The sequence below is a fragment of the Photinus pyralis genome, unplaced genomic scaffold (assembly GCF_008802855.1).
Source record: "Photinus pyralis isolate 1611_PpyrPB1 unplaced genomic scaffold, Ppyr1.3 Ppyr1.4_unclustered_Scaffold7893, whole genome shotgun sequence".
NCBI lineage: Eukaryota > Metazoa > Arthropoda > Insecta > Coleoptera > Lampyridae > Photinus > Photinus pyralis.
This window is the reverse complement of record NW_022172271.1, coordinates 37,501-45,000: the sequence shown is the minus strand read 5'-3', so window position 1 is coordinate 45,000 and position 7,500 is coordinate 37,501. Positions and strand designations below refer to the sequence as shown.

Here is a 7,500-nt window from a genome sequence, read left to right as displayed (position 1 = left end):
TGGATCTCGAACGCTCATACAGAAAAGAAAACTCTTCCCGGACCTCCCGACGGCGTCTCCGGGTCGTTTTAGGTTACCCAGACGAACTCTCTTACGAGGGCCCGAATAATGGCGGTTCCGTTGCCGGGTTGCGGAATAGGAACCGCATTCCCTTTCGCCCTTGAGGCGCGAACTGTGATACACAAAAAGGGCGCGGCGCGCGCGAGACGCCGGCCCCTTCGCATACGCGATCGTCTGCGCCTCATCGACGTCGGCTTTCGCCTAGCGGCTTAGGATCGACTGACTCGTGTGCAACTGCTGTTCACACGAAACCCTTCTCCACGTCAGTCCTCCAGGTGCTCGCTGAAGTATTTGCTACTACCACCAAGATCTGCGCCGACGGCGGCTCCAGACGGGCTCGCGCCCGGTCCTTCTGCGCTCACCGTCGCGACCCCCCTACTCGTCGGGGCCTCTCTTCGCGCCGCACCCGAGGGGGCGACGCCCTTGCCGCCAACGGCGAAGTATAAGCACGACGCTTAAGCGCCATCCATTTTCAGGGCTGGTAACTTCGGCAGGTGAGTTGTTACACACTCCTTAGCGGATTCCGACTTCCATGGTCACCGTCCTGCTGTCCTGAGTTACCAACGCCTTTTCTGGTTTCCAATGAGCGTCGATTTGGGCGCTTTAACTTCACGTTTGGTTCATCCCACAGCGCCAGTTCTGCTTACCAAAAATGGCCCACTTGGCACTCTAGATCCGATCTCGCGGCTTCGTATGTCGGGCAAGCCGGAGATCTCACACATTTAAAGTTTGAGAATAGGTTGAGGTCGTTTCGACCCCGATTCGCTCTAATCATTCGCTTTACCGCATGAGACTCTCGCAAAGCGAGCGCCAGCTATCCTAAGGGAAACTTCGGAGGGAACCAGCTACTAGACGGTTCGATTGGTCTTTCGCCCCTATACCCAGTTCTGACGATCGATTTGCACGTCAGAATCGCTGCGGACCTCCATCAGGGTTTCCCCTGACTTCGTCCTGACCAGGCATAGTTCACCATCTTTCGGGTCCCAGCGTGCGCGCTAGAGGTGCGCCTCCGGCACCGAACGAAGACGCGCAAACGTCGACGACGATGCCTGACGGAGACGCCCCGGGAGTGCGGGATCGCGACGAGCGCGACCCATCCTCCCAACGGCCGACGGGATGCGAGAGTTGCCCCCCGCCCCCGGCCGACCTTCGCTTTCGCTTCGCCTTTGGGTTTATCTGTTTGCTCCCATTGACTCGCGCGCACGTTGGACTCCTTGGTCCGTGTTTCAAGACGGGTCCTGAAAACGCCCAAAGCAAAAGCGTCGCTGACGATCGGACGTCGGTGTGCGCGCCGATTAGGCGCGCACGCCCGAGAACATTCGCCGAGGCGCGTGAGCGCGACGACGAAGCCGGGCGCGCCGCAAAAGCGCAACCGCCGAACGAACGCATCGTTCTGTTTTTGAATGTCGCGTCGGGCGTGCCGAACGCTAGGCGAGGACGCGTCGGGTTCGAGGGGCCGCAAAGACGACGGGAACAAGTCCCGCCGCGCCGCCTCGAGCCTCCCGAACGTACCCCATTACGCGTCGGCGACTCCCAACGGGTCGCGACGTCCTACCGGCCGAGAAGTGCACGCCGTCGCCGCTGCACCGGCGGCGCGGACGCTGTATCTCGGCTTTCGATCTTTCGGGTTTCTCAGGTTTACCCCCGAACGGTTTCACGTACTCTTGAACTCTCTCTTCAAAGTTCTTTTCAACTTTCCCTCGCGGTACTTGTTCGCTATCGGTCTCGTGGTCGTATTTAGCCTTAGATGGAGTTTACCACCTACTTAGGGCTGCAATCCCGAGCAACCCGACTCTAGGGAGAGATCCGACCCAACGCCGGGCGACGGTCCTACGGGCCTGGCACCCTCTGCGGGTGGTTCGGCCTCTTTCAAGAAGGACTTGGACGCGACGCTATCGCGACGTCGGGACTTGCGGATCCTCCTTAACGCCACATTTCCCGATCGGCCCTGGCGGACCGTGGGATTCGGCGCTGGGCTCCTCCCTGTTCGCTCGCCGCTACTGAGGGAATCCTTGTTAGTTTCTTTTCCTCCGCTTAGTAATATGCTTAAGTTCAGCGGGTGATCTCGCCCGAACTGAGGTCGTCTTTTGGTTTTGTGTTGTGCGATCGGTCGAACGGGCGCGAGCGCAGGGATAGGGTCGCACCGGCCGACGAACGTCTCGCGAGACTCGAAGGTCTACTATGACACGTCGTCGACACGTCGACCGCAAGCGATTATCCCGAGCATCTCGCGCGCTGCAGTCGATGCGGGTCGTCGGACGTCGCGCGGTTTTCGCCGCGCGGGCCCGACTCGTCTCGAGGAGACGCGACGCGCGCGGAGGCGCGCCGCGAGGCTCCCAATAATCGCGGATGTGCGCGCCGCCAGGGCGCGCGCGCACCGCCGCAGTCTTTCAGGACACGTCGGGGGGCGCTCGCGTATCGCGAAGACGAGCGCAAAACCCCGCGGCCTATTTTGAGGACGACCCTCAGTCTGACGTGGTCCCGGAACGCCGGAGCGTTTCCCGAACCGCAATGTGCGTTCGAATTGTCGATGTTCGTGTGTCCTGCAGTTCACACTACTACGCGCATTTAGCTGCGTTCTTCATCGACCCACGAGCCGAGTGATCCACCGTTCGAGGTAGTCTTTGTTTTAGGTGTTTTACAGTTTTTTTTTTCCTTTTCAGAAAAGTTCCGCGCGCGGAGCTCTCGCCCCTCCGCGTGTCGGACAGCGCTTTGTGCTCGAGGGCGCGGCGAGGAAACGCAAAACGCCTCCGCCGGCGCGGCACGGACCGCGTCGAATTCTCGATCGAAACGCGAGAGCGTGCGTGCGCGCGCGTGCGAGAGGCGATCATCCCCTTCGCGCACCTCGAAACCCGGCGATCGCGAACGCCGAACGGATCCCGCGCAGGACGCGCACACAACGTGGTCGTGTGGCGCGTCCGGGAGCCCGTCCGTGACGGCGCGTTCGCTCTCGCCGGAAAAAAATACCGACGACGAAGAACGAGCCCACCGCGCGCGCGCCGAGACGCCGTTCCGATATCGACACCGCGCAGCGAAACGCGGCGGCGGATAAGCCGGAAGGCGATCATCGGGGGCGAGCGGGCGAGCGCGTCTCCGTCGTCGGTTCGGTCAGTGTTTTTCGCTCTTCGCGGATAAGCGACGACGTCGGGCGTCTACGCTTCCGTACGAAAGAACTTTAATGATCCTTCCGCAGGTTCACCTACGGAAACCTTGTTACGACTTTTACTTCCTCTAAACGATCAAGTTCGGTCGACTTTCCCACGCGTCCGTCGACGGTAGGCCGACGGGCGTCGGTCCGAAGACCTCGCTAAATCGTTCGATCGGTAGTAGCGACGGGCGGTGTGTACAAAGGGCAGGGACGTAATCAACGCGAGCTTATGACTCGCGCTTACTGGGAATTCCTCGTTCATGGGGAAGAATTTCAAGCCCCAATCCCTAGCACGAAGGAGTTTCAGCGGATTACCCGGGCCTCTCGGCCGAGGGCTATCTGCGCACACGCTGATTCCTTCAGTGTAGCGCGCGTGCGGCCCAGGACATCTAAGGGCATCACAGACCTGTTATTGCTCTCTATAGCGCGGCTTCGAGCCGCTTGTCCCTCTAAGAAGATATGTTTGTCCGCAGACAGTGTAAGAACCGTGCGCTCGTGCAACCGTCGCACGCGCGCGTCCCCCGTCGCTCCGACGCGGCCGCTGGGCGACCGGACGGCGACGTACGCGCCGCACCGAGGTACGACGCGCCGGGAGACGTTTGATCGCGCGGGAGGCACGCGAGGAACGCCGGCCTTCGAGATGCCTGTGTTTGAACGAACGACGACGACACGACCGCGACGACTACGCGCGAAGCGCGCCGCCGGGCGTGCGCCTCCGTGCGTTCTTTCGGCTATTAAGCAGGACAGAGTCTCGTTCGTTATCGGAATTAACCAGACAAATCGCTCCACCAACTAAGAACGGCCATGCACCACCACCCACCGAATCAAGAAAGAGCTCTCAATCTGTCAATCCTTCCGGTGTCCGGGCCTGGTGAGGTTTCCCGTGTTGAGTCAAATTAAGCCGCAGGCTCCACTCCTGGTGGTGCCCTTCCGTCAATTCCTTTAAGTTTCAGCTTTGCAACCATACTTCCCCCGGAACCCGAAAGCTTTGGTTTCCCGGAAGCTGCCCGCCGAGTCATAGAAGTAACTTCGGCGGATCGCTAGCTGGCATAGTTTATGGTTAGAACTAGGGCGGTATCTGATCGCCTTCGAACCTCTAACTTTCGTTCTTGATCGATGAAAGCGTTTTTGGCAAATGCTTTCGCTTAAGTCCGTCTTGCGACGATCCAAGAATTTCACCTCTAACGTCGCAATACGAATGCCCCCATCCGCACCCATTGATCATTACCTCCGTCTGTCGTTCCACAAAAACCCAACAAAATAGAACGGAGGTCCTATTCGATTATTCCATGCGCGTGTATGCGAGCGCAATTTAGCCTGCTTTAAGCACTTTAATTTGTTCAAAGTAACGTTGCCGGCCCCCGCCTGGACACTCGGTTAAGAGCACCCCGTAGGCGAGTTCGTTGTACCGGCTGGACGTCCAGCGGTGCGCGCCAGTTGGCGTCGCGAGCGACGAACCGGCGGCCGAGGACACAATTTCGACTACGAGCTTTTTAACCGCAGCAACTTTAATATACGCTATTGGAGCTGGAATTACCGCGGCTGCTGGCACCAGACTTGCCCTCCAATTGATCCTCGTTAAAGGATTTAAAGTGTGCTCATTCCGATCACGGGGCCTCGGATGAGTCCCGTATCGTTATTTTTCGTCACTACCTCCCCGTGCCGGGAGTGGGTAATTTGCGCGCCTGCTGCCTTCCTTGGATGTGGTAGCCGTTTCTCAGGCTCCCTCTCCGGAATCGAACCCTGATTCCCCGTTACCCGTTACAACCATGGTAGGCGCATAACCTACCATCGAAAGTTGATAAGGCAGACATTTGAAAGATGCGTCGCCGGTGCGTGACCGTGCGATCGGCATAAAGTTATTCAGATTCGTCGTGCGAGCTATGTTTAGACGGCGAGAACGCGACAACGCGCGAGGCGCCGCCGGCCCCCGCCGCCCGTGTTGGTTTTGATCTAATAAAAGCGCTCCTTCCGTCTCCGGTCGGAGTTCTGTATGCATGTATTAGCTCTAGAATTACCACAGTTATCCAAGTAAATGTTGGTACGATCTAATGAACCATAACTGATATAATGAGCCTTTCGCGGTTTCACCTTATTTTGGTATGTACTGAGACATGCATGGCTTAATCTTTGAGACAAGCATATGACTACTGGCAGGATCAACCAGGGATCTGCTCGACGCCGCGCCCGGTCGCGAGGACCGGTGCGAGTCGGTCGCGGTACGGGGAGCCGTCGTCGTCGATCCCGCCGCCGCACGCCCGGTCTCTATTCGGCGGCAGCGCAGCCGCCGTACGGATCGAGGGCGAGGGGGACGAGACGCGGACTCTCCGAAGACCGCTTCGTCTCGTGTGTGCGGTCCGCACGCTCCTAAGAGCGAAGCTCGCCGCGCTCAAACGAGAGTCGGTGGTTTGTTGTGTGTGCGGGACGACGCCGAACGCGCGCGTGAAAGCAAAAGACGCGGCGCGCGCGGGTCGTCGACCCTAAACTCCGAGAAGGAGGAGAAATCTAAAACTCCGGCGCAATTCGCACTCGCGCCTATGCGGGGTTACGATTTCGTTTGTGCATCCTAATACTGCCGTCTTTAGGACGCCGGGACCTCGCATCGCTCGGTCGCCGGGCCTACAGTCTAAACTTTCCAGTTCGAGATACTATTTGCCGTAAAATTCCGCGGCGCAGCGGGAATGCGGCCTATCCTCGCTCGGAACGAGGCGAGCATTTGCATTGTGCGTTTGTGCGGTACGTCTCGTAAGACGACTCGCCGATCTGGTCGACCGCATTCGGTACGGCGCGCCGCAGGACGGCGCGCAGACCACGGTCATGCATAAGAGACGGCTTGGGTACGCGGGGTCGCCGGGCGACCGACCGAGAGAGCCGTTGTGAACGACTCCCGGAACGGTCGCGCCCCGACACACGTATCGTCAGCGAAGGACACGTGCGCCCATGCGGTAGCGCAATTTCGGAGCGGAGTGCGGACACTCCTTTTACCTCGCTAGATCCGTCCGTGAAGACGCGGGCTCGTCCGTCCAAAAGCAAAGGTATGAACGAGGAGTCGCGCGCAAAACGAAGGACTCGCAAGATCTCCGTACTTCGCTCCGGTCCTGCCGCTGAAACGCCAACAATATTTCGTAGTCTACGGCGAAAGTAGAAACGATAAACATCGCTGCTGGCGCAAAGCGGAGAACTTTCTGCAAAGCTGGATCGTCTTTTAAAAGACGTCGAGCCGCGGTGCGAATTGTTCAAATTGGTTTGAAACACTTCGCGAGAAGCTCGAAGTACGTATCTGCCGTCTCTCGACGAACAGACCCAGTACCATAATATAGTTGATCGACATTCAGGGGAACTCGGCGGGTGGTTACGCGTATCCGTCCGTTCTCCGTACGTTGAAAACCGAGCGCGCGCCTCGAATAGCAGCGCGGCCGCTGCAATGAAAACGATACCTATAAATCACGCCGATTACACAGATTAGACAGCGGAGACTTACACTTCGACACGCATTCTCTATCGGAACCTGAGCCGCGGCCGCGCTTGGAGAACTGGACGCGGGCCGGGCGGCGGTATTAGAGGAAGCGGAGAGGGCATCGGAGTTTCGTACTTCGGCGTGATTTAAAAAGGAGTCGGAGCGTAACGCGGCCGCGCTGGGAGATTCGTGCATCTATCGCGCGGCGTATTAGTAAGCGGAAGCGGAGAGGGCATCGGAGTTTCGTACTTCGGCGTGATTTAAAAAGGAGTCGGAGCGTAACGCGGCCGCGCTGGGAGGGAGATTTAAGCAGTCGGAGCGTAACGCGGCCGCGCTGGGAGATTCGTGCATCTATCGCGCGGCGGTATTAGTGGAAGGGGAGAGGGCATCGGAGTTTCGTACTTCGGCGTGATTTAAAAAGGAGTCGGAGCGTAACGCGGCCGCGCTGGGAGATTCGTGCATCTATCGCGCGGCGGTATTAGTGGAAGCGGAGAGGGCATCGGAGTTTCGTACTTTGGCGGTTCTATTTACGGTACGCGGCCGCGTTGGGAAAAATTGGATTTTTTGAACGCGATTTTCCTTATTTAAACACTATTTAAGGAACAAAGTGTCGGATTAAAGTACTCCGTACAGCGGCCCGCCATGGCATGGAACGTAATAAATTATCAAGGATTGTGTCGGTATCAAGGAGGGTAACAGTCGCCAATGGTTTGCGGTCTATTGCGTTTAAGGGAGACTCGCCCTTTCGCGAGCACCGCTGAATTGAGGCCGTCCGAGCGCGCCGCATTCGGGACCCGCCGAGTTCCCCTGAAATGTCAAACCGTCAACGGCCGCT

General features: G+C 58.4%; 3 non-coding genes across 3 annotated transcripts in view; all 3 read right to left on the bottom strand.

Annotated features, from left to right (window-relative positions):
* Positions 1-2,143, bottom strand: part of LOC116182889 — a 4,219-nt gene extending 2,076 nt beyond the window's left edge. The window contains exon 1 of the ribosomal RNA XR_004147639.1: positions 1-2,143. This exon is cut by the window's left edge and continues 2,076 nt beyond it. This is a non-coding gene — a ribosomal RNA (large subunit ribosomal RNA).
* A 376-nt stretch (positions 2,144-2,519) lies between these two features.
* LOC116182887 lies at positions 2,520-2,680 on the bottom strand. Its single transcript, XR_004147637.1, has one exon. It is a non-coding gene; the product is annotated as a 5.8S ribosomal RNA (ribosomal RNA).
* A 556-nt stretch (positions 2,681-3,236) lies between these two features.
* Positions 3,237-5,378, bottom strand: LOC116182888. The gene has a single exon (XR_004147638.1). It is a non-coding gene; the product is annotated as a small subunit ribosomal RNA (ribosomal RNA).
* Positions 5,379-7,500: the final 2,122 nt, after the last annotated feature.